This window comes from Tenrec ecaudatus, chromosome 4 (assembly GCF_050624435.1).
Source record: "Tenrec ecaudatus isolate mTenEca1 chromosome 4, mTenEca1.hap1, whole genome shotgun sequence".
In the NCBI taxonomy this organism is placed as follows: Eukaryota; Metazoa; Chordata; class Mammalia; order Afrosoricida; family Tenrecidae; genus Tenrec; species Tenrec ecaudatus.
The window spans coordinates 79,828,162-79,856,055 of NC_134533.1; the positions used below are offsets into that span (position 1 = coordinate 79,828,162).

The 27,894-nt window shown below is 44.1% G+C and overlaps 1 long non-coding RNA gene across 1 annotated transcript in view; it reads right to left on the bottom strand.

Moving 5' to 3' along the window:
• Positions 1–24,527, bottom strand: part of LOC142446963 (uncharacterized) — a 284,502-nt gene extending 259,975 nt beyond the window's left edge. The window contains exons 1-2 of the long non-coding RNA XR_012784048.1: positions 24,436–24,527; positions 6,705–6,782 (exon numbers count right to left, since the gene is read on the bottom strand). This is a non-coding gene — a long non-coding RNA (uncharacterized LOC142446963). The remainder of the gene's footprint in view (positions 1–6,704; positions 6,783–24,435) is intronic.
• Between the last annotated feature and the right edge of the window lie 3,367 nt (positions 24,528–27,894).

Below are 27,894 nucleotides of genomic sequence, written 5' to 3' on the forward strand. Positions count from 1 at the left end.
CATAATCTGTTGTCACTTTGAGAGGATTAAGAGTGAAGGGGTGGAGTTTAGCCTGTCAATCAGGTGGCCTCTAGATGACCTCATCTGGAGGCACTAAGGAGATAAATATCTTGTTGGAGGCGGGATACATGCTCACTTCCTGAGAGACTCTCTAATGACAAGACACATGGGGCTATGCTGATAGCAGTAAGACACTTGGGCTTGGAGGAGCCACGTGAAGATCCACGCCAGCACTGAGATGCTTCTATCATCACTGGAGCCACAAGACTATCCACCTACTGGCCTGTGTTCTTCCTGCATTTGGCATCATTGCATGTGTTTCGTGAGTCTGAAGAAAACTATAGATTGGTATCGGGCATATAGGCTAATATTGGATTTATGGACTTGATCTGGACTGGGCTGGGATATTTTCTCAATATTCAGTTTCTCTTGTATATAAAGCTCTTTCTTGTACACATATGACTGTCTCTCTGGATTTGTTTCTCTAGTCAACCCAGACTAACACAGACTCCCTTCTCCCTACCTTGTTATATTGAATAAAAAATATGAAATTATCCTCCCCTAGAGTCTCAGCGGTAGGTCATCTCTCCTTTCTACAGCAAGACATCAATAATTTGAAATACATGAGAACTGACTCACTGAATACTTACATTTAACTGGGAAATCAATGGAAAGGAAGAGGGAAACAAGGTCATGGAGACGGTGTCATCCTGACCAATCTCACTCCCTTGCCCTTTCTCTAGGTCTTCAATCATCATATCACACTTGCCAATTCCTCAGCAGCCTTAATTATGGACACAGCCATTGGTCTTCAAATATCACAGCACTGTGAAATCTCTGCATCGATAAATAGCGCTCAAAAGCTGTTTTCCACACTACTGGTCAGTTGCTTCTGTGGTTCAAGCAAATATGGTCATTCTTTACTTTTAAGGGGAACTCTCACGGTCCCAGGTGTCTGAAGGCATCCCATAAAATCAGAGTGGAGAAGGTCATGGTCTTGGAACTTAATGTTGTGCCTCCAGAAAGCCATGCTCTCAAATCATCAGGCTATGGCCAAAGAGTAGGACATCAGATTTTCAGAGTAGGACAAGGTGAGACAAATGCAGTTAATCGGTTCTTTATTTCAAGTCATTCATCTTCTTTGCACCAGTCATCATTCCTTTATTCATTTCTTCTTTCAGAACGCATCTATAGAAAGAGAGATCTCTGCCAAATATTGTGATATGCATTTGAGAGGTAGTAAAAGAATGGTGTCTGTCCTCAAGAGGAAACCAACATAAAAAAAACCACAGGGGAATTATGCTGTATTATTGTGACGTCTATAAAACGCTTGGGAAAAAAATTAAAACGCTTGAATGATACTATTAAAAAAAGGAACAAGTGGGCCACCAAGGGGATGGGACAACTTGCTAATAATGTAGACAAGGTACATGGAACCCCTGTGGGGGTGGGACCATAAAAATAAAGTATATGCAACTTTAATGAGGGGATTACCCTGTTTTTCAATCTGACAGTCTTGAGAGCCAATTCCAGACCAAAAGAAGTATTTCACTACCACCACCAAGAAGAGATGGAAGTAGGCCTAGGGTCCCAACACTGAGAACCTTCTCGAGACCCAGGAGAGAGAGAGAACTGCATCAGCAAAGACAGAGCAAGATGGTGAGATGAGAATGCCAATCCAAGAGGGCTGAGAACCTTCCCGGAAAGATTTACTAGCCTAATAGGGTGTTCTAGGCACTTACAGGTGGATCTAAAGAGCTACATAACACTTGCTCAAGTAGAGCAGAGGCCAAGTCAAGGAACCAAAAGGCTAAGAGATCAAGAACCAGACAGAGGCCTGCCTGACGGTATGGCTAAGAGGCTATCATGATCCAAGAACTATCCTAAGTTGTAACTGCAGTGTAACTTGTCATGAAACCCAAACCCACAGCAATCAAGTTGATCCCAACTCGTAGCAACCCTTGTAGGACAGAGTATAACTGTCCCATTGGGTTGCCAAAGTTATGAATATTTACAAAAACAGACTGCCATTATCTAACTCTGGGAGAGAAGCTGGAGGGTTTGAACCACCAAGCTTTAGTTAGCAGCCAAGAGCTTGACCACTGTGTCTTAAACCCCATAACTGTGAGTGTGACTATGAATTCTATGTGGTCACAGAAATGAAGTGTCAAACCCAGCAGAGGAATAAAGAACAGTGCACAAGGAATTGCTGGGGTCGGAACTGATGAAAAGCCTGAAGAGGAGATATGTCAAACCTTCCTCTAATGATGATTCTCTGCCCTCTTTAGAGGTCAGATAGCCCACACAGAGAGAAATGTGATTTCATACATTGCAAAAATATTGTGATGAATGGTGGATTAATTCTCATAAAAATGTAAAAGCAGAAGCACCATAAACCCCCTGCCAATAAACCTGTTCCAATTCATATCAACCCTACAGAATTTAGAAGAACTGTCCAATAGGAGTTCCAGGGCTGTACATATTTATGGGAGCAGATTGCCTCATCTTCCTCCCACAGAGTCGCTGATGGGTTTGAACTGCCAACCTTGTAGTTAATTGCCCAATATTTAGCTCAGGGCCCTACCAGGATTACTTAGATGTACCAGCCACCACCAATTGCTGTGGAGTAGATTCCTATTCATAGAGATCCTCTACATTGAGTAGAGCTGCTCCTTAGGGTTTCTGAGACCATCACCTAGCAAGCAGTCCAATGCGTGGTCCACGGCACCACCAGAGCTCCGAACACTTCAAAGATTCATGTAAATTGGAATTTTTTAAAGAAAGTTTTTTTCCCAATAACTTTTTGAGTACTCCTCAATTCATCCAGTAGTCAGGAGTCAGAATTAAGGATGAAGAACAAGGGGGAGTATTTGATCTTGCTACACATGTAGCAGAACAAATTAAAAGACAGAAAATATTGAACTCATATGGTCATTTAAGGGACTGTAAGTCATTTGCTATGGATGGCACATAAGGCAGGAATAAAGGCAGAGGAATTGAGACTGTAGAAGTAGGCAAGGGTCTCATGGAGTTTATATAAGCTCTGGTGATCATTTATTCACTTTAAGCAAGAAAATGACATATTCAAGTACATTTTTAAAACTCACACTTACTGCCAGTGTGGATGATGAATTAAAGGAGAGGGACTGGAGGTAAGAAAGACCAATTGAGGCAGCTGCACTAGTGTAAGAACGAGACCATGCGGAGGAAACAGAGGGAGTAACGGTAAGAAAATGGATGAGGGGACAGACAGAAGATAAGGATGACATCATTCCAAAGGTATGGCTGTGAGAAAATAGATAATCGGGTTATTTATTACTTCTTTCCAAGAACAGCTAAATACAACCTTAGAAATCAACGACATGCGGACTAACAAGAGAATAACACTTGCTTTTCATAAAGATGGTGGAGATAATAAATCCACCCAATTTTTATTGTGTATCCACAATGTGTCAGAGATCATGACAGGCCAGGTCTCATGCTGAACAGAGATGAACAAGATTCCACCTGATTTGAGGCACAAGAAACACACAGGTAGGTGGCATGAAAGACAGTAGTTATACTGTCATCAGATGATCATCAAGCAGAAGGTAAATCCAATCTCCATTTCCCTTCTTTATTATCTGTCTGTTTTGTTTATTGTTCATTTCTCCTCACCCTCAAATAGAATGTGAATTGTATTAGGTCTTTACTTTATCCATGAGGTTCACTTCACCTACAACTTTATTTAGCATTTAATAGGCATTCATTAAGTATTGAATTATGCAGTATTTCCTTGCTCTGTTCACACATCTGCCACTTGCTACATGTACAGTTCATGCATGAGCACAACACAGTATCTGGAATTCCCATTCTTCTCGAGGCTATCAATAGTTCGTTATGATCCACACAGTTGAATGCCTTGCATAGTCAATGAAACACAAGTAAACTTCTTTCTGATATTCTATGCTTTCAACCAAGATCCATCTGACATCAGCAATATCATTTGTTCCACATGCTCGTATTAATCCAGCTGAAAGTTCTGGCAGCTCCCTGCCAATGTGCTTCTGCAGTGCTTGTTGGATGGATAATCCTCAGCAAAAGGCTGTTTGTATGTAATATTTATATTATTCTATAATGTTTGCATTCTGTTAGGTTATTTTACTTTGATATGAATACCAATACAGATCTTTTTCCAAAAGTTTGCCAAGTAGCTGTCTTCCAAATTTCCTGGCATGGATGAGTAAGTGATTCCAAAGCTTCATCAGCTTGTAATATTTCAATTCTTGGAACCCAGTGTTTAGCTACTGCCACAATGCAGCTTGGACATCTTTCTGCAGAACCACTGGCTCTTGATCATATGCTATCTCTTAAAAGCGAGACTGGTTTGCCTCAGGGTTTACCCTCTCCCCGTACTTACTTGATCTGTATTCTGAGCAAATTATCGAAAACGTGGCTTACATGAGGAATGCGGCATCTGAATTGGAGAAAGGCTTCGTAGCGGCTGATGATGTGCCAATGAAAGTGAGGACTTGAAGCGTTTGTTGCTAAAGAGCAAGGACTGCAGGCCTCAGTGTGGATTACAATTCAATGTAAAGAAAAGCAATCATGATAAACAGTGAAAAGATCAAAATTTCGAAGTTGTCATGGATTTCATCTTGCTTAGATCCACAGTCAATGCTCACGGAAGCAGCGGTCAAAAGATCAGGGCATTGCATTGGGTAAACCTGCTGCATAAGACCTTTTTCAGCTGTTGAGAGGCACAGACGTTATTTTGAAGACCCAGGGTCATCTGACCCAAGTCGTGGTATTTTGAAGAACCTCATCTACATAGGAAAGTGTGACATTGAATAATAAAGACCAAAGAAAATTCAATTCATCTGAATTGTGGTGGTGGTGAAGAATACTGAAGTACCGCAAACTGCCAGAAGAACAAACACATCTGTCTTGCAAGCAGTCCAACCAGAAAGCTCCTTCAAAGCTAGGCTGGCAAGGTTTCACCTCAGGTACTTTGGACATGTTAACAGGAGAGACCAGTCCCTGCAGAAGGGCATCACAGTCAGGAAAGCAGGGGGTCAGGAACACGGAGGAAGGCACGTGGAAAAATGGATTGACCCTGTGGCGGCAACAATGGGCTGGAACATAACAATTGAGGAGTTGGCACAGGACTGGACACTGCTACATCCTGTTGTACGAGGGTCGCTGTGAGACAGAGCTCATTCAACGGCATCTCACAAAAGCCACATTAAGTCTTAATTAGTTTACCTTATCAAGAGCCATGAACCCCTTCCGTTTATAGATGTATGTACCTAGTTCTGGCAGAATCTCAGTCATAATTGATGTTCGCTTTTTTTAATGTTCACTTTTGAATACCAAAGTTTGGAAGGAAATTTAACAATCTGATGGACTTCTGAAACAGATTGAACATCTAAATTTTTTAAAAAATAAATAAAACCCTCTGCTGTGGTGGGAATTCTTATATAAAGAAGGCCTGCTTATGCTGAAGAAGAGGAGACTTGGGGACACAGGAACGCTGTCATCAAATATTTAAAGGAGAATTAGTCTGTTCGCATGTAGTTCCAAAGAAGAACTGCAAGAATGTGCGGCCGAGAACTAGGTCACTGGTGAAGAAGCACTGACACTGATTGATCACAGCCCCACGCTGGACAGATCACCTCCCCCAAGGCCCCAGGGTTCTCATCTGTAAAATGAGGAGGTTGAACCATGTCAGTGCCAGATCCCTTCAGCTCAACAGCCTTTGGTTCATTTCTCACCACAGGTAATGAGCAAGCTTTACCCGGCAATATATCAGTGCGTAGACTTGATCAATGATCTTGACCTCTCCTACTTTATTCCCACTCAAAATAATGAATTGCTTTTGGTTTCTCCACCTCCTACCAAGACTCCAGACTGCAGACCTCCCATCAAGGCTCCACAGCCCCTGTGGGGTCCGAAATTGTTGCTGAAGAATGCCTCAAGGCCGAGCCGCATAGGAGAGAAATGGGGGGGTTGGGTATAACGCAGACAGACCTCAGGGTCAAGTGCAACACTCTGTGTCCTTGAGTACCATGTGACATCGCTGAGCATCCGTTTTGACATGAATAAAATGAAACCGTAATATAGACATTAATGAACTTTTCCATTAAAAATGTTAAAATCAAAATGCATGTGTCTGATACATGGATGTCGGTAGTCCACAAATGTTCGTAAATCTAAAGTCAAAATCCAATTTCTGCATCGATAAGGAATGGAACTGTGCCTAAGACAACAGGATATATGTTATACACAGTGCACCCTCATGCCTTCACATAGAAGCATCTCTTCTCTTTCCATCACACTGTGCATGCATTCCAAATTCTGAAATTAATTATTTTCACACAAGGTACAGTTATCTGAATTAATCCAATACCTTGGGCATCTCCTGAAAATTGAATTGTTAAGCCCTGGGTAATCAAATCCCAGTCTCATAAATATTTGATTTAGCAACAAACAACTGTTATCCCTCTTGGTAACCAGTGTTTCTTCCAACTTATCTCTGGCTTTCTTCAGTATCTCTTAGCACAGAGGGAGCCCAGCCTCTCGTGTGTCTGCTGTCAGACCAGAACTACGCTTCGTGAGTTGACCTCTAGACACCTATCTCCTGACATCTGAGTATCTTGACGTAGTAAACAGTAACCTGGATTAATTAAAAGTTTCTGACTCATAGAAACACCATGAAAACTTACCCTCTATTTTCCTGATGAGTTTTGTTTCCTGGGGTCCCTTGTCTTGAGGGTTTCAATCTGGCAAGGTTCTTATTGTCTCTGCAAAGAGGAAAATAGGATCATTTCTTATTTTACTTATTTATTTATATAACATTTTTAATGATCAAACTCATTTGATCATTATATAAATGAAGCACGATAAATGGAATGGAAATGAGGAGAAATCAATGAATATAATGTTGTTGTTATTGTTAGATGCCTTCGAGCCAGTTTTAACTCGCATGGACCCGGAGCACGCAGAATGAAACGCTGCACCGTGCTGGGTCACCATCACATTTATCTTGATGCTGAGCCCACCAATGCAGTCACTGTGCTGATCCATCTTGTCAAAGGTCTTCCTCTTTTGCACTGCCTGCTACCACAGCAACACAAAGCCACCATAGTCTGACAAAGTGATAGGCAAGTGGTATAGTGCAGTGATTTAAACATGGGTCCAAAAGTCAAACATGATTCAGTTTCAGGCTCCACACTTACTACCTGCATGACTTTCAACAAGTCAAAAGTGCCTGCGCTTCTAACTCCACATCTGCAAACTGGGCACAAAACACCGTCTTTGCATATACAGCTGGGGGCCAAGGAAATGCTGAACCCCTACAATGGTAGAAAATGCCAGCGGTAGAAAATACCCCTGGAAACATCAAAAATAATCTGAAAAAATATATATATAGGAGTAATGAAATTGATAGTTCCTCAATCATGAGGACATAAGGTGGGTGGGGGAGGGTAGGAGGGCAGGATCTGGATCATTATGATTTTTACCAGTAGACTAAAATGATGTGATCTGGAGGAAAAAAATGACAGTACTCTATTAAAGCAGAGTGCAATTGTATAATTCCACAAATGAATGTAAGATATAGATACCTGAATTGATTAAGTGAGCCCATGAACAGAAGCAGAGCCATGTCCTAATACATACTATTTCTTGTGTACTTTTGTGCTAAGAATGTGCCCTGGTGATATAGTGGGTTAGGAGGCAGGCTGCTAACTGCAGGTTGTGGTTCAATCTTTATAACCACCCCTGTGGAAGGCATTACCTTATGACCCCAGTTAACAGACAATATCTTATCATGGAGCCCGCTGAAAGTAGAGCCTTCGACAAGAGCTATGTGCACATAAAAGCAGCAGAGCGGGAGGGCTGGAGGGAAGGAAGCGTGCCAGTATAAGGAAGCATGGTCCAATTGTCTTCTGTTGCCCTGTAGGTCTCTCCCGCTCCCAACCCCGCCCCCAGTCTCTTTCTGAAGAGGCCCTGTTTTCACCTCCCATTGGCCAGGGAATGCCCCATGGGATGCCAACTAGGCCACAAATCCCAAATTTTATAGATTGTCATACACAAGGTGATGCGGATTGAAAAGGTACTCAAATCTGGTCTTCATCCTAGATCTCCTACTCTGATATAGAATGCTGATTATCTACCTGTGATAGTCACGAATAAGCGACTTTCCATGGTCCATCGTCTGAAAATCTCTTTAGTCTCACCTGCTGCCATTTTCATCTTTGCTCCCTTTGTACCAGTCAAACCATAATACTCCAAGTCCAGAAAGCAGTAAAGAGGTTTGGCCGTGTTCACCAGTTGGCAGTCTCATTCTGGATGACCCCAAAGCCAGATCTTATCCGTATTCCACACTGCCACTGTGCTGCTACCATCTCATTTTCTCTGTCAACCCCACAGCTTTATATACAAAGTAGATTCCCAAAGTACATGGAAAAATTGGAATTAAGAGATAAGAACATTTTCCCACACACTTTTGGAAGCTCCCTCGTGTTTGACAGCTAACAGGTCCCTCGAAATGACTATTGCTCCAAGTTCCCAACTATTGGTAGCCCCACAGCCAGGAGTCTGGGATTCTACCCCAATTTCCTCTCACCATTGAGAAACCTAGGACTTTTTTTTTTTAGTCATTTTACTGGGAGCTCTTACAGCTATTTTTTTAAATCATTTTATTAGGGACTCATAAAACTCTTATCCCAATCCATACATACATCAATTGTGTAAAGCACATTTGTACATTCATTGCTCTCATCATTCTCAAAACATGTGCTCTCCGCTGAAGCCCCTGGTATCAGCTCCTCATTTTTCCCCTCCCTCCCCACTCCCCCTCCCTCATGAACCCCTGATAATTTATAAATTATTATTTTGTCATACTGTGCGACGTCTCCCTTCACCCACTTTTCTGTTGTCCGTCCCCAGGGAAGAGGTCACATGTAGACCCTTGGAATCGGTTCCCCTTTTCCACTCCACCCTCCTGGTATCGCCACTCTCAGCACTGGTCCTGAAGGGATCATCCACCCTGGATTCCCTGTGTTTCCAGTTCCTTTCTGTACCAGTGTACATCCTCTGGTCTAGCCAGATTTGTAAGGTAGAACTGGGATCATGATAGTGGGGGGGGGGAAGCATTTAGGAACTACAGGAAAGTTGTGTTTCATCGTTAGTACACTGCACCCTGACTGGTTCATCTTTTCCCCGCAACCCTTCCATAAGGTGATCTGGGGCTTTTACAGCTATTATCACAATCCATACATATTGTGTCAGGCACATTTGTACATATATGCCATCATCATTCTCAAAATATTTTTTCTACTTTAGCCCTTGGTATCAACTCATTTCCCCTGCCCCACCCTCCCTCCCTCATGAACCCTTGATAATTTTTTTTCATATCTTACACCAACCGCTGTCTCCCTTCATTCACTTTTCTGTTGTTCATCCTTTTCTGAGGGGGCTATATGTAGATCATTGTCATCAGTTCCTCCTTTCCCCCACCTTACCCTTACCCTCCTGTCATCACTACTCTCATTACTGGTCCTGAGGGGTTTTATCTGTCCTGGATTGCCTGTGTTGTGAGCTCTTATCTGTAACAGTGTACATGCTCTGGTCTAGCCAAATGTGTAAGGTAGAATTGGATTCATAATAGTGTCACGGGGGGGGGTGCAAGAAATCATTAAGGAACTAGAGGAAAGTTGACTATTTCATCAGTGCTATACTGCACCCTGACTGGCTCGTCTCATCCTTGTGACCATTCTGTGAGGGGATGTCCAATGGTCAACCGATGGGCTTTGGGTCTCCACTCTGCCCTTCCCCTCATTCACATTGATATGATTTTTTGTTCTGGGTCTTTGATGCCTGATACCTAATTCATCCATACCATGGTCACAGGGCTGGTGTGCTCCTTCCATGTGGGCTTTGTTGTTACTCCGCTAGATGGCTGCTTGTTTATCTTCAAGCCTTTAAGACACCAGACACTATATCTTTTAATAGCCAGGCACCATCAGCTTTCTTCACCACATTTCCTTATGCACCGATTTTGTCTTCAGTGATCATGTCAGGAAGGTGAGCATCACAGAATGCCGGGTTATTAGAACAAAGTATTCTTGAGTTGAAGGAGTACTTGATTAGAGGCCCAATGTCCATCTGCTACCTTAATACTTAACACATAAATATAGATACATAGATCTATTTCCCTGTCATTATATATAAATACACTTACATATGTTCATACCTGTATTTAAACCTCTATAAATGTCCTTTGCCTCCTTGTTCTTTCCTCTATTTCCTTTTATTTTTGGCTTGTCCCACTATCATGATTAGCCTTCATTCGGGTTTCAGTAATTTATCTCAGCTGCATTGCCCATGATCAAGCCCCACCAAGCATCCTATGCCCTCTTTGCCATCAATTTTAGATCACTTTTTGTTCCCTTGTCCGTGAATTTGTTGACACCCACCCCCTTCCTGAAGGGCTCCCTCTCCCATGTCCTTCCAGAACTGTCAGTTCCATTGTTTTCTCCTCCAGATTGTTTATCCCACCTACCTTATCTAGATAAGCATGTAAAGACAATAATAAGCACAAAACAAGACAGTGCAAAACCTAACAACAAAAGAAAAGCAAAACAACAACAAAAGAAACCTAGAACTTTTACACACTTCCTAGTCCCAGATCTCATTCACTTCTTATACTAAACAATTCAGTTAAGCCATGTCCTCCCTAAGGCCCCTTCCAGCAGTAAGAGTTTATGAATCCGCAAGGATTTTCTAACTATAGAACCAGAAATCTTCTTCCCACTTTCACGAGAACAAAGACAAAATCTTAGGCCTGTGTGAACCAGAGAGGTAGGATCCAATCAAGTTCCAAACTCTGGTTGGACTTGGAGAGACTCCCTGTGGCACGGGACATGGGAACTGGAAGGGTGAGCTCAGTAGAGCCACGTGACCAGTTCATGCCAAACCTGATGTTCATGTCATAAACCTTCCAAATCTGAACACCTGCCCAGAAAATGCACATCCTCAGAATCTTCCCCTTAGAGAAATGTGTTCCATACGTACATAGACTTTCAGGACAGAAAGAGACCAAAAGGGATATTACTTCATATGAGCCCCTCATTCCAAGAAAGAGGCACTTAAGAGTCAGAAAGAAGTGACTCCCCCAGAATTCCACCAGGGTCTCTGACTGAAATGGGAAGCCCAGGGCTCTCATTCAGGCTGGTGCTCTTTCTGTAGCTTCACATCCTCTCCTTTAGGCACAAACGTGTGGCTACAAAGCACGAGACTCGAACCCCAAGGCCTGGTTTGGGTCTTGGATAGTCTGCTTTCCAACCCTCTGCCCTTCCTCAAGTGCTGAAAGTAAAGATGACTTGAGAAGATATGTAGAAGTGCCAAGAAGTGAAGCGTAGCACATCACACCAACGAAATCATCACCATCCAGTCGATTCACACTCCTAACTCTCCTTTAGGACAGGGTAGAGCCTCCCCCACGTAAATCTTTACCAGAGGAAAAGCCTCTTCTTCCTTTGGAACAATGGCTGGTGGTTTCAAACTGCTGGCCTTGAGCTTAGCAACCCAAAGCATAACCCACTAGGCCACCAGGGTTCCTTAGCATAGCATCTAGTAGGTCTTTAGTAATAAATGTCTTCTGACTCTGAATCTCTCAAGACCATGTTGTTAAGATTTGGTTGAGGAAATTCATGTAAACCTAATATGTAAAATGCAGAGTGCAACAGAAATGAAAATAACCGTTATGTTTTTCTATAGTAAAACATAGACCCTTTTAGATAGGATTGCAATGGATGAGAGAAGTTATTGCTTTCCATCTCATGGACAATTTGCAGCAATATTTATGCTTTGAAACTACCAATGCATGCACTTCTGCATCCAAACACTGAGCCCTAGACATAAGCATTCATCTTGACTTGAAAATAAATCCATTCAATCTGGACCAAGAGGAAAGACACAGTGCATAGCAAATATTCTGAAATAAATAGCTTAAGTGTGAGCTATCGCTTGTTGAATGTAGCTGACTGAGCCTGCCTATCTCCGGAAATAATTCAAGATGCCCTTGAAATAAGAAGACTCTGCCTAAAATACTCCCAAATATTTGATGGAGCCAAAGCTAAAACACATTGATGTTACAGTAAAGTCTTGACTCCCTTGTAGTTTCTGAAGAACAAAAATCTGTGGAATTCCCTATTGACCTTTACTGGGCATGGGGAACACAAATATGGATGTAAGGACTCTACTACACAGTTAACATAGACTATCTGGTTCCATTCTCCCTTTAATTCTATTATGATGCTCACTTCAGAGAGGTTGTTAAGCTTCCTTTTGGTCACCCAGCTTGAAAATAATGGAATCAGAGTCACATCCAACTCTGGCTCTCTAGCCCATACTATCACCCCACTAGGAAATACACAATTGTACTTGTCCCTTGGGATACACCTTTCTAATGAGTAGGGTCTACAAGCCAAAACAAAGCAGAGTTCTCACTTCTCCGAAGACCCTTGGAGGTGTTCTGGATAGAAATCGTTTAGAATAATTTGACATTTTTTTTCTTTTCTACAGTAAAAAGTAAATAATCTGGTACCTTGATGGGAAAATTAATAAGCTATAGAGATAATGATAAATTGCTAGCTAATTTCCCATCTGTAAAATATATTAGCCACTGAACATTACAAAGCATTTCATAGCACTTAGAAATGGCATTGCTAATATTTAAATCCAAGTTTTCTGACTCCAAGCTTCCTACCAGAGCTTATCTCCAGAGAATCCAAACCAAAATTTAGATACTTAAAGGATGACAAAATAAAGCCAACTCTCACTGTTTTCAAGTCAATTCCAACTCATAACGACTTTGTAGGGCAGAACAGACTTTGTAAGGCAGAACCCGGTCCTTCGGGTTCCTGAGACTTTAAATTTTTACAGGAGCAGGAGAGCCTCAACTTTCCCCTAAGAAGTAGCTAGTCTGTTTGAATCACCAACCTTATGATTAGCAGCCTGACCCTTAAACCACAATGCTGCCCAGGGTCCCTGATTGCAGTATCATGCCAAAATACCATATGTATAGTCCTCTAAAAAAGAAAATTCGTTGAGTAAATCTCCACTCTAAAACAATGCTAGCAGAATCATTTCCAGGATGGGCCATCATAGAACATGATATCTGAATGGGAAAATCAATAAGCAAGAGATAAGAATCCATTGTTGTCTAGTTTCTATCTATAAAATATCTGTTAACCACTTCATGAAATCATTGAGGCCACAAACAAGGGGAAGAAACTGGACTAGTTTATTGAGTAATATATTTTTCCTTCAATTTACTTACTACTTGATAGCCTTTCTCAACATCCTTGAGAAAGAATACCAAGGGTAGAAACTTGCCTAAATGAAAAGTTGCTTATGGACATTTACTGAAATGCCATTGATAACAGTGAAACATTGGAAATTACCCGCAAATCCAAACAATAAGGGAATTATTAAATGAGCTTCAGTATACCAACCAAAATGTATTTTGTGTGGCTTTTAAATATAATAAATACAAATGGTAAAGTTTTAAAACTACAAGGCATATAAATTAAAGAAAAATTGCTGTATCATGCAAAAGCAGCATATAGTTATAAGCAATACGTGGAAGAGAACATTAAAGTAACAACTATTGATTAGTATGTGTGACAGGAAGGACTATAGGTGAGTTGTGTTGGTTTTAATTTGTTATTTTCCAGTGTGTTTATTACAAGTTCTTTCAAGTGTTCTGTTATCCCAAACTGACTGTCTTTTAGACAAATAACAGAGAAAGACAAGACATTAACCATCTCTTTGGGGACTCAGTGATTTTTTTTATCTACAGTGTGAAAGTTCTTGTAATTGATCTTTGTCATTCAATTCAGTGTTGCCCAAATTTAGAGATCTCCTTTGTTTCAGGGCAATGTAGATAAATGAGGTTCACATTAAATTATTGACATTATCTTGGCACCTGTGCACATCAGCACTTCTGGTGTTTGATTAACACGTAAGCCAGGCTTGGAAAAGCTAAAATCACAGTATCAGAAACTGCCTCCCCTTTTTAATTTTCATGGTTGTATGGGAAGAACACCAGACTCAGAGTGGACAGACCTGGAATCCATGCAGCCCTGGCTCTACAACACACCAGTTTTGCGACTCACGTAGCCTTGGTCATCATCTCTGACAGACGTGGATGCCCCCCCCCCCCCACAGCCACTGTCACTGTAGCAGGGCTAACGTGAGGAACTGATTCACACAGAGGGCAAATACATGGTATACAGAGCTTTACATGGGGTATGAAAGACAGAAATGGCTTTCCAGGTAGTTCTCAAATCATTAGACACTACTATGTACTCAAAGTCCTGGTAGCATAGTGATTACCCATGGAGCTGCTAATCACAAGGTCAGCTGTTCGAAACCACCATTCGCTCAGCAGGAGAAAGATGAGGCTTTCTACTCCAGTAAAGAGTTACAGTCTCGGAAATCCACAGGGCCCTATTGGGTCTCTATGAGTTAGAATTGATTCTATATCAGTGAGTTTGGTTTTGACATCCTTCATTTCAAAATCACTTAGTGATTTAAAAATCATTTACTAAGCATCTACCGTATATACTCATGTGTAAGCCGAGGTTTTCAGCACAAAAAAATGTGCTGAAAAACTGGGGTTCGGCTTATACATGGGTCAGTGGTACCCCAGCAAGGTGTAACATCTCGCGGGTGATTGCCGTTCCTCCGCTGTTCATTCAAAGCCCTGCTGACACTGCAGGACTTTGCATGTTTGTTTACTCACATCTAACCATTCAGAGCCATCCTATGATGTGGACGGCTCCTATTCGCAGAAGCACCCGTAGTGATTCACTTACGCCAGCAGCTGAACTGGTAAGAATGTGTCTGTGGCTGCTCTCCGTCTCTCCCCTCTGGTCTCTGAGTTAATTCACATCCTGCATTTCCCACCCTAGGCTTATACTCGAGTCATTCAGTTTATTCTGGTTTCCCAGGTAATAATTAGGTACCTCGGCTTATACTCGGGTCAGCTTATATTCGAGTATATACGGTACTATGTAATAGATATTGGTCTAGGTATATGGAATACATCAGTGATTACAATAAGGCCCTGCCCTTGTGGAACTGACATCCCTGTGGGACAAAAGGCACAATAAATTATAGGCAACCGTAAATACATTGCATGATAGTGTGAAAGACAAGTTCTTGGGGAAATAAATAAAAGTGGAATTGAGTAAAGGTGTGAGCTCAAAGGGCAGGACTGATTGGGTCGCAGTTGTAAAGAAGATACTGCAGTAGGCATCGCTGTGTGGTATGCAAGCAAAGGCTTGCAGAAGAGGCAGCTGTGCAGCTATCTGGAGAACGTGCACTCTCAGCCAAGGGAACAGAAGCTAACGTTGGCACTGGTGTGACACATTCAGCCAAGCATACAGGGGGCTTGTAAATGGAGTGGAGTGAACCGGAGGACAAAATAGACAGGAATGAGGTTGGAGGGAGGTAACAGGGAATATGACTTTATAGTTTTGTTGGGAGGTGCTATTAGGCCATTTCAACTCATAGCAAGCCCATGTGACAGACTAGAACTGCCCTCTTTCGAGGCTGTAATCTTTGGGTAAGTAATGTACTGCTAACCACAAGGCCGGTGGTTCAAATCCAGTTGCTTCATGGAATGACAATGAGGCTGTCTGCTCCCATGAGGTTTAAAAGCCTCAGGAGCCCTATATAGGGCCACTATGCATCAGGATGACTTGATGGCAGTGGGTTTGGGTTTGGAGTTTTAATCTTTACTGGAGCAGAATTGTCCTTTTTTTCTCCCACAGAATGGTTGGGTGAGTTCACACCAGGGTTTTGAATGGGTGCATTCCAATTCGACTCCCTCCTGATAATTTGCCTTTCCACCTTTTATATACTGAATCTAAAGGCACATTTTAATAAATCCCCAGGGGATTCTTAACAATCTGTATAGCCAGAATCACGTGGAGGTCTCGTTAAAATGTACATTCTAATTCAGTATATCTGGGTGAAACGGCAAATCTTAGCAGAGGATCAAATGAGAAGGAAGTGGTCCAAAGCCCGGGCTCAGTAGGCAAGCTCTCTGTGAGCAGCTGAGTGCCTAACTGGTTCACTGGGGCCCCTAGGGCCTCATAAAACAGTCATAAAGACACAGGCTTCCGCTCTGAGGACAATGGGGAGCCAATGAAGAGTTTGGATCAGAGGAGGGACATGATCAGACTTGATCAACATGGCCCCTCTGACTAGTATCCTGAGAGTGCACCACAGAGGAACAAGAATACAGTAGAACCCCAGACCTCGGTGCTAATCCATTCTAGAAGAGCATTGAGATGCGATGCAGTCAAGTTCCAAATCCATTTTTCCCATAAGAAATAACTGAAAACGGATTAATCCATTCTCGATCACCAAGTTTTTACCCAAACCCTGCCTTTTTATACAAAACACTACACAGAAATTTCAAAGTGAGTTCAGAGTTAAATAATATAATTTAAATAAGAAACATAACATGAAAAAAGTCTTTAACAAGTCTTTTACAGTACAGCCCAGGCCTTGAGACTGATGCGGATGTGGATCTGTGGGCACGGATGTGGAGAGGAGGGATGGAGAGAGTCAGTGTTTGGAAGGGGAATCCCCTTCCATAAAATCAACTGATGGCTGCTTTTCAGGAGTTTTTTTCCCTTCTTTGCCTTTTTTCTCTTAAAAAAAAAAAAACCTGTCTAATGTGGTCCGCTCCTGTAGGTTTCTGAGACTGTAAATTGTTATGGTAGTAAAAAGCCTTCTATTTCTCCTGTAGAGAGGACGCTGGTTTTGAACTGCTTATTTTGGGGTTACCCAGTGAGTTTCCTACTACACCACCAGGGCCCTTGGACTATTATAAAAGCTAAGAAATCGAACGGCTCAAGTTCCCATCATGTGATATGAGGAATACAGACTAGGGTTTTTTGTCTCGAGTTAATGATACCACATTTTACAAACAAAGAAGCTTTTGTTTAAATTGTTAAGTGATAACAAAAGTCACATAACTTTTAAGCAATAGAGCCAAGACTTAAGCCCTGATCTCTCTGGCCCCAAAGTCCAAGCCTTTAACCACTGCCCAGTATAGCTTTGCCAAGCAAAAGCTAAGAGGACCCAAGTTTATCCCATAGTGGCCACATGATCGAGTCCCATAAATGTGGAGACACATTTTATTGATAACAGTCATAAATGGAGAAGCCAAAACATGGGGGTAGTCAGTGTCCAGAGAGTCCTGGTTCCCTCCTGTTTACCCCTTTGTCCATAAGCCGGCATGCTCACTGTGTAACACAGTCATGCTCAAGGCTAGTGGATCAGAACATGTTGGTCTGACATGGGGTAGCAGTCATTGCATAGCCGGTTCCTAACAGGCTAATCTGGGGTGCCTTGTGAGAATACAGATTCCAGGTCCCACCCACCTACAGAAGGAAAATTTCCTGGTATGGATTAAGGAGTTGTTGTTTTTTACATTTAAAAAATTCATACATAACTTGATCCGGTTCATTCATGGCAACCGCTCAATTCAATACCATTTATCTGCCCACCCCCCCTTTTCTCACCTCTGCTCCTTCTTCTCTCCTACCCCTTCTGAATTTGTTGTCCGGCAAATGCTGCCCACTTAACGCCAAATGGTTGATTATTTGGAGGTGTGTGTGCTTCACTATTGCTTTTGTTCCCTTTATAAATCTATTGTTTGACTGAATCTCCACCCAAGGGGGTGAGTTCAGTCCCAGATTGGAAGGGTAATGAAGGGCTACAGTGGGGGGGTGGGTGTCAGTTCCACCGGTGGCCATAGATCAGTAAGCCTGGTCTGTTCTCTGATTCTGAGCTGTGCTCCACCAGTTTCTCCCACTGCACCCAGGACCTTCAGAGGCAGCGGGTCTCCACCTTCTTCATGCCACAACCCTTTCATACAGTTCCTCATACTGTGGTGACCCCCAGCCATCAAATTATTTTCGTTGCTATTTCATCACTGTAATTTTACTACTGTTATGAAGTGGGTAGCCCTTTAAAGGGCCGTTCGACCCCCAAAGGGATCGTGGCCCACAGGTTGAGGACTGCTGTTCTAAGGTGACCCCTTTCAGCGCAGTCGGAAGTGGTGGCCAGGTGCATCTAGTTCTTCCAGTCCCCGAGTCACGGGGACCGGTATTCATGTGATTCCTTACTCGATTGGGCTAACGATTTTCATGTGACTTCCATTTTCACTTCTCTTCTTTCCTCTGGTCAGGGAGAGAACAGCAGTTACACCTTCAATGGCTGCTCACGTGCTTTTACGAACACTGTTGACCAGAATAAGAAACAGAACATTGTATTTGTGAACTATGTTAGACCAACTGACCTTGGTATCCCAGAGACTATGGTCCTGAGCCCCCAGGTTCGGTGATTCAAGGAATTTGCATTTTACAATTGATACTTCTGCAGTCAGATACCATTTGGCTAACCGATGGAGGAGAGATTTCTGAGTTAGTCAAGAACAGGAATGAGCAGACTGTTGGGCCATACTGGTGCACAAAGTCAAAACCAAATTCACTGCCACGGAGTCAATTCTGACTCGTGGTGACCTGATGGGCAAGATAGAGCTGACCTTGTGGGTTTATGCTTTGGGAAAGCCTCTTTCCCCCCTCAGAGATGCTGATGGTTTCAAACTGCTAACCTCCTGGTGAAGTAGCCCGCTGCACAACTCACTACGCCACCAGGACTCCTGTTAGGTCAGAGGTCTCTAATAATGTCAGAATCATTTCTACTCACAGTGTAATTCCGGCAACACTGCAGCAGCGTCAGCTGGGCACTTGTTAGAAACGTAGAATCCAAGCCCCACCCCGTGCCTACTTAATTAGAATCTGCATTCTGGCAAGATCAAGAACGGACTTTTAGCAGATTGAAGTATGAAACCCATTAAAACATACTTCACAAACCACCAGCTGAGGTCATGTGATGGACACTTAAAATTCTTAACAAATGACTAGTCTTTATGAACAATTCCACTGGTAATTGCTAAGTACATCCTCTCAACCGCTCTACACAACGGATATTAAGATCCCATTTTACAGATACAAACTGAGGCTCGCGGCGCCCTAAGAACTGACCAGCGGTCATGTCCTCTTAAAGAGGCCGACCTGGGCTTAGAAGCAGCTGTCACCAACGCCTTTGTCTTTCTCCGAAACACATGCTCAACTGCACCATGTTGCTGAAAATGAAGATCAAATTGGAGGCCTAGCCAACTTTATGAAAACTCATCTGAGCAATCAGGTGAAAAATAGAGCTCGCTGTTCACAATGTCTGTACTGGGCCCCAGAACAACATGTCACTGAATCGGGCTTGTTCGCCCAAGCCTTAATCACATTAGATACCTGCCATTACATGGTTACACGACAGCAGGCCCGGCTACTCTCTACTGCACACATAGTGTGGCATCTGCTGTCTGTCTGGCTCATGGGACGGCGCGGCCCGTGTTGTACATGAGGTGGAAGGCACCCTGGGCTCTTTGTAGCCGGTACAACCCTGTAATGGGTAAACTAGTCCCTTGGAGTAAACTGTTCGCCCATGTGTGGTAAGAGAACCAGCGCAGCTGCTGCAGGGTGAGCCGCGCCGTGTCAGCGATGTGCCATCCGGTCCCGAGAACTGTGCGGGCGGCAACAGTGAGCTTCGCAAACTCGTGCTGAATACCTTGGAGGATGCAAAGAGCCTGCCCTTTGTTTTTGTATTTGACTCTTAGCCAGGAAGCCCCAGGGCTTAGGTCTTTTCCTGATGAGAAAGCAGATTCTGGAAACATGATGGTATCCAAGACCCGCCAGCCAGCAAATGGCAGAGCGTGGACTCCACCCCATGTCCTCCGCTGTGGTGTCCTGTTTGTACAGCGCAAGACAGCGAGGGGGAACGAGTTGTTACTGAGTCCCAGAGCGGCAGAAAAGGTTTTCCACCTTAGATGTCATAGCCCAACTGGGGCCTTGTCAAGGGAGAACAAGAATCTAGACATGACTTCTTTAATCAAGGCAAGCCTTGAGTTTTCAGCAGCCAGGGGACAATGCTTTCCTCCCCCTTTCCTGGCGCAGATTAGCTAGTTCCCCTAGACACCATACAGCCAGGCCTTCACTGATCTCATAGTTGGCGAAACACCCCCGCCCCAACTCAACTCAGACCGTTCCTGAGGCTTATGCCCTGGGCCAGCAACTCCTCCGTGACCTAGAAAACCAGGAGTCCTTCCACCATCTCCTGGCCTTGCCTGTCAATATGGAAAGCAATTAGCAGCATCGGTCCACCAGGGAGCCTCTCACAGCAAGGCCCACCGGTTCTGCAGCCCCACAACACCTCCTTACATCATAACTGGGAATGGGAAGGCAGGGGGGATAGTGCTGGGGGGTGGGGGTTTCTGTACACTCTGCTACTCCTCTGCTTACAGATTGTTCTCAGTAAAACTAACCATAGCTCACACCCATGTTCATTAATGGGGTTGGTTACAATTCACTATCTACAAAGGTGGCGTCCAGCACAGGTTCACTCATTCCCACATTATAAAGTTTTCGGAGTTGGGAAAGAATTTATCTAGGCCATGGAAGATGGAAAACCTCTCCCATGAGGGCAGTGGCCAAGTCAGCGGCCATTTGCAATGGTTGCTGACTGAATAATTAAGCAGGTCGTGCCCTCAGACATGGAAGCTATACACTTGCAGCAGTTAAATGGGCATATGGAATATAAGAATGCCCAAAATGTGAAATATTTCAAGTCATCAAGAAGAGCAGCAGCAATGTTATCCTGGGAACCGAGAGGCTGGGCATTACACCACCTACCACCACAACCCAAGACTCTGAAACAGCCAACAGGGCAGATGAGTCCCTTGGAAATGGAGAAAGCCCACCCAGGAGATGAAGCACAGTAAGACCCATCTGTGATTCTGCAAGAAGCATTGAGGCCATCAGCTGCTCTTGATTTGTTGCTGGGTTATTGGGTAACCCAGGACAGTGACTGGGTAACTTAGCTAACAATGGCCTGGGGAGAGCATCCACAGGAGGAAATGTGCAGGTGCACAAAACAGGAATAGACCGCATTCCGGCTTGGTTACCCTAAGTCACCAGAGAACTCTCTAGAAGTGTGAAGGCTGGTTTAATGAATGGGTGTGATGGCAACATTGTTGAATGCAGCTCAATAGTCTGCCAAGAGGAACTATCACGTACCCCAATCACAGAATAAGCTGTGGGGGTTGAAAAAGAATAATGGGGAGACATTCCTACCTTGAGCTGGGCATGTGGTGGAATTATGTGTACACTGTTCAGTGAGATTTCCCAGACACGGTGGGTTTAACTAGCGAGCAAAAGTTGCAGCCACTCAGAGACAGTTTGAGTTAACCGGTACAGTTATGAGACTCCAAAGCACCAGGGCAAACCCGGGACACTGTAGCTTTACCCAGAGAGCAGAGGAGGAGTCCATATGGACAATGCCCTCCAATGGAACAGATGGCAATGGACTTGAGTTTGCTCCTGCACTAGGAGGGAAAGGGTTAAATGTCTGTTTCATCCTCCAAGGGGGTACTACACCCACCCCCAAGCCCCCCACCCCCGCTGGCCATCCAGGAGGTAAATACCATCCTCCTTTCACCATTTTCATAATTTCAGAATCAACTCGATGGCCGTAAGTGTGGGATTTGGGGCGTGGGTTCTAATTCCTGTGCTGCAAGGAGCCCAGGTGATGCTGGTGGGGAAGCATCAGACTACTAAACACTTCTTCTGGCAGACCACCAGCACCTCTTCTGCACAGGCTCCTTTCTGTGCTCTGCACAAGGCTGTAAGCACTGCAGGAACAGAAACTGTGTCTCATCTCTGTGTTTACCCTCAAAATACAGCACAGGACATGGCAAAGAGTCAGTGCTCAGTGGATAATTAGTGAACGAGGAAATGAGTGAAGGGATACAATCTTCTTTACTCCCCAGAGAACCATGCTGGGTCACTGACTGGGATTTGGGATCCTAATCTACACGAGTTACCAGAGTGACTTTTAAACTCATAATATTTGGGCTGCAAAGGACAATGGAAACCCCTTGAGAACTCATTTTTCGCAGATAGAAAAGCTCAGACCGAGGACATTATAAGGCCAGGATTCAGAAAACCTAGCTTCTGCCTCTTTGAGATGAGTGACCTTTTAAAACAGGTCTCGCCTTAATTTTCTAACTCAAAGACACCTCTAAATCTGTTCCCTATTGTGCCAGTTATATAAGTGTCAATTTGAGGATTAAGAGGGTAGGGGTGGAGTCTAACCTGTCAATCAGAACACAGCCAATGAGGCCTCTGTAGGCATGTCCCTCCCCTGAGGACTCTGGGAAAACTCTGGAATTACCTCCTTGGAAGAGGAAGAGACTCTCAAGACACTCCCTGGGAGACACTGCAGCTGACAAGACACGTGGAACTACTCTAGTGCCGTGAGCCATAGAAGCCACATGGACCCACCTTGATGTAACCAGACCTTGGAAGCTGGAGAAGCCACACAGAGACCCCTGCCAGCACTGAGATGCTCACAACACCACTGGATCTAAAGACTTTCTACCCACTGGCTTGTGATTGTCTTGCATTCGGTGTCATTGCATGTGTTTGCTGAGTCTGAAGAGGACTTTATAGACTGGTATCGGACATATGGGCTAATATTGGACTTATGGGCTTGGACTGGGCTGGATTGGGATGCTTTCTTAAATGTGCAATTACCCTTTATGTAAAGCTCTCTTATACACATATGCGTGTTTATGAATTTGTTTCTCTAGTCTACCGAAACTAACACACTTACCTACCTACCTGGCCGGAATTAGAGTGATTCCATAGTCCTTATATCCATAGTCCTTATATCCTTATAGCCTTCAAAGGACAGCTTTTCCTTCTTTCAATAGCTATTGAGCACCTGCTCTGTGCTAGACTTCCCACCTCCCGGCCATGAAAATACACGCACTGGGCCCTCAAGGGGTTCTGTTGCTTGTGACCCCGTGAGATGAGGAACTAATTCTACAGAGGACCAAGATAACACTCAGAAAAGTTACATTGCCTGCCCACGTTCAAACAGCTAGAAAGCCAGGGAACCAGACTTCAAAACCTGGTCCGTTTTTCTAAACAAAACGCGCGGTTCCCAGAGCCTGGGTGTGGATGGGTTCCTTGTCTACTTACCTCCAGCAGGAGGCGCTGCTCCTGCCCTTTAATATAGGTTTAGTGCGGCTTTTGTATTTCACTGTAGAATCTCATTTCCACAAGTGGCTGGGTGGCCGGAATTAGCTAACTACTAAAGAAATAAAGTGATAGAAACTCAGCAAGTGCTGGCCATATTAAATCAAACTGAGTCCTTTCAAGAATTTGCTTTTATGAGACTCGGGAGAGGAAAGTCCAAAGATCTGGACCACTGCGCGCGCTCCAGCTGAATCTAATCAGTTCCGATCCATCCCAGCCAGTCAGCCTCTGAGGGCAGAGGACCGTACTGGGGTGGGAGACACCCAGGTGAAGTTCTAGAAGCACAGGCTTTTTAGATGGGACTGCTCTTAAGTGAAAGCAGCTGCTGCCATGTGGAGTCTGGCATGCAGCTGCCGCCCGGCCCATGTTTGGTGACTGAGTTAAAGAATGGGCCCTGGCATTCCAGTGATTCTATTCGCATTTTTTAAAGTGCAGATGCTCTGAGGTGGGTACATTTTTGCTTGAATCCTGTCTGTCCCACTCACGATTGATTGGGGGTGACCCTGACAAAATGGTGCAACCCTCAGAGCGCCAGTTTCCTCCGCTGTAACAGTGAGCGTGTGGCCAGGGCCTTCGAACACTCACACTTAGCAAAGTTCTGAGACGGTAAGAAGTCTGGTGCTGGCCGCGTTGCTACATCCCTCTTGGAAGAAGTACAACCAGAAGGCTCCTTAAAAATGAGGCTGGCAGGACTTGGCCTTACGTACTTGGGACGTGTTATCACTGGAAAAGACCACCATGCTGGGCAGAGAGTCAGCAAAAAAAGAAAAAGGAAACTCCTTAAGGAGACAGACCGACAGAGTAGCTGTCACAGGGGGACCCCAACCTGGCCTTGTCTCCTATTGTGTAAAGAGAGAGGCTCGCTCCGAGTCAGTCGAGTCGAGGACCTGGCGGCATCGAACTGCACCAGCAGCAGCGCACAGCATTCCTGGGAGGATGCCATCAGGATCCCGGGAGAAGCTCTCCTCGCGTCCTTGACACGGGGTTCCAGTCTTTCCTCTCCTTTCCTCTTCCTCCTCATCCCTAACGCGAGAGGGTCTCGTGGTTGAAAACGTTTCAGCCTGAAGCGTCCTGGTTCGCGACCTGTGATCCCTGGAGGCGCAACTACCCAACAGTAGCTACAAACAGACCCTTTCCGGGTCACGTAGTTTTTAAGGAGACAAACCCTGTCGCACAAACACCGCAGGTCATAAAGGAGAGGGCTCACCTGGGGTCCCCTGGAGAACCTGCAGAGCCGCGCCTCACCTGGCAGGGTTGAGAGTGGGCCTCGGGTGCTGCGGGGTGCCTGTAGCGGGACGGCGCCGGGTGGTTGGGTCCATTGCTGAGCTCGCAGTGCCACCTGGTGGGAAGCATGTGCCACTACCACGACTTTAATCCCACACCAGCGCCACGGGTGCTCCAGCACAGGTGTGCCGCACATGTCTGTCTCCCCTGACCATCTGAGGGCAGCGCGTGCATTATCCCATTGTCAATGATCAACAACCTTACTTCACCGCTGGGAAAATGAGGTGCGGAGAGCACAGGGGAAAGATTATCACGTGAGCTACAAGTGTCTTGCCCTTCCAGTAACCTCGTTTTCCAGGTGTCACTCCAGGCTCTGCTTCTGGTCATCACGCGCATCACCTTGGTGTCTCTATCTCTCTATCTCTGCTCCTTTTCCCATGGTTAGCGTCCACTCCACTCCGGCGTGACCTGGTGTGAACTAAATGCAGCTACAAAGCCCTGAATTCAAAACCAGGACATAGGGAACAGTGGTAGGTGTACGGATTCCAACGTATCTTTTGGGAGGGTACAGCTCGCCCTCTCAGAGCCCCCTCCGTTAAGAACTGCTGAGTAAAACTTCTTTATCTCCTTTATCTCACTCACTGTGACGGGCCAGGCAAACACGTCTGCAAGAGAGGGCTCCGGATTTCAAAGTGTCAATAATGATTTCATGAAGAAAACGGTCATGGAAAAAGGATACAGGTGCAGCCTTGGCAACACCCTCAAGTCCCCATGGGGTGGGGGGCAAGTCCAAGGCTCAAAAATTCTCTGTCATCAAGTTCCGACTCATAGCGACCCTAATTGGGCAGGGTAGAAGAGCTCCTGGGGATTTCTGAGGCTGAGACTGATTAGGGAGTAGAAAGCCCCATCCTTCTCCTGCAGAGTGGCTGGTGGTTGGGGGGGGAGGGCTGATATCAATGGAATTGAAGAAACAGAGTGTTAACTCTGTTTTAACAGAGTGTTAAAATTATACACCCCACCCTTCATTTTACACTGTGGAATTGATAGTACAGCAATTAAGCTCTCAGGTTCTAACCAAAAGGACAGTAGTTCAAACCCACCAGCCACTCTGTGGGAGAAAGATGTGGCAGGCTGCTTCCAGAAGGAATACCGTTTTGGAAAGCCTTTATGGCAGTGCTGTAGTGTCTGTAAACATGAGTCTGGAGGCTTATTGAATTTTGTTTTTAAAGTGAGTTCCAGGGAAGATAAGACTTTTTCAAGATCACATTGAAATTAGTGACAGAGCCGGGGCTCAAATCTAGACCTTCCTAGTAGAGAGAGTGATATTAAAACACAAGAATATGAAAAAGCAAAACAGGGAAAGGATGTGCAGTCAATACATGTAGACACACACACACATATGACAACATGATATTCCAACAGTGCTGTGATAAGCCTGCTCTGACATAAGTTGAATATTTCTCTTCTTTGTCATTTTCATGGCCTGCTATGCTAGCAGTGATCTGAAAGTAAATCATAGCATTGAACATCCGTGGGTGAACATCGAGAATAACACCAGAAAATTACACACTACAAACTGTGGAGCACCTATGCTAAGAGGCACACGGCAAGCAGGCAATGAGTGCGGCTCGTCATGACACAAACATGTCATACGTTGGGGACTACCTGTGAATAACTTTAGAATAACTGGCTGGCCATTTTAGGAAAGGAAATAAAACTTGATTCCTACTTTAATTTCTATGTCAAAATAAATTCCAAAGAGAGAATTTTTAAAGATGTACATAAGTAATTAAATCATGGAAGTAGTAAAAAGAATGGGTTAGTAACAGTTTTATCACTTGGGGTAGGAAAACATTTTTCTAAACATAACATGAAACCCAAAGGAAAACATTAATATGTCTGACTGTGTTGAAGCTTCCTCACCCCCACTATCATGACCCCAGTGCTGCCTCTCACTTCGGACTAGACCGGAGCACATGCACAGGTGCAGAGAAGAGATGCAAGCTGAGGACACACCGAATCCAAGAACAGGCATGGATAGTGATACCAGAGGGTAAGAGGGAACCTATCACAGAGATGACACATAACCACACACACACACACACACACACACACTTCCAGGGGGAAGAATAACAGAAACCATGGGGGAAGGAAGACAGTGATCAGTATGAAAAATGAAAATAATAATTTATCATCTTTCAAGGGGTCATGAGGGTTGGGGGAAGAGGGTAGGAGGAGCTGATAACAAGGGCTCAGTAGAAAGTCAGTGTCTAGAAAAGAATGATGGCAGCATATGTACAAATATGCCCGATTCAATTGATGTATGGATTGCAATAAGAGCTGTAAGAGCTCCCAATAAAATGATCTTTTAATTAAAATATAAATAAATCTGACTGTGTAAATTTTATACACTTTTGCTCAAGAAAACAAAGTCAAATTTTAAAAACAAGCTGGGAAATATTAGCCCTACACCTGCTACAGAAAGGGATAATTATCTTACCATCAAATGAGTTCTTACAAATCAATAAGGAAAACCCACACAACCCAATAGAAATGCTAATGCCAGTAAATAGATTTTTAAATCTCAATTTCTCTCATCATTAGGAAAAAACAAATTCAATCAATATTACAATACCACCTTACACTCCTATCACCTTGGCAAATATTTAAAGTGTAATAATACTATTTTTTAAACAAATTTTATTTTAACTTTTACTTAAATACTTTTGGGGGGTTGTATTCATTTGTTTGTTTGTTTGTTTTTTAAATCATTTTATTGAGGGCTCATACAACCTTATCACAATCCAGACATCCATCCATTATGTCAAGCACATTTGTACATTTGTTGCCATCATCATTCTCAAAACATTTGCTTTCTACTTGAGCCCTTGCTATCAGCTCCTTGTTTTTCCCTCCCTCCCCGCTCACCCATCCCTTTTGAACCCTTGATAATTTATCAATTATTATTATTTTTTCATATCTTTCACTGTCCGACACCTCCCTTGACCCACTTTTCTGTTGTCCGTCCCCCAGGGAGGGGGTTATATGTAGATCCTTGTGATAATACTGTTTTTTAATGAGAGAAATTGGAGACTCGCCGTTACTATGTGTACGAGTATATCGTAGTCCCGCTTTTTAGGACAGCAGCTTGGATGTGCTCCACCAATTCATGGTCCAAATAAAGGCAGAGCTGCTGTTGGTTGTTGTTGTTGTTTGAGACGCACGCCCCGAGGTGTGGAGGTGCAGACTCTCTTCCCGAGGGCTTGCCCCAGTTTTCCAATGGTCGGGGGCGGAAGGACCCCCGGTGGGAAGAGGGAGTGAGTGTCAGCCTGGAGCACAACTGCCAGCGAGAAAAGAGGTGCGTGGCCCTGTCCGTCTTGGCCCTGACCGCTGTGGCAGGCTGGTTCCAGGTGCTCCGCAGGCCCACTGCTCCCAGAACCCT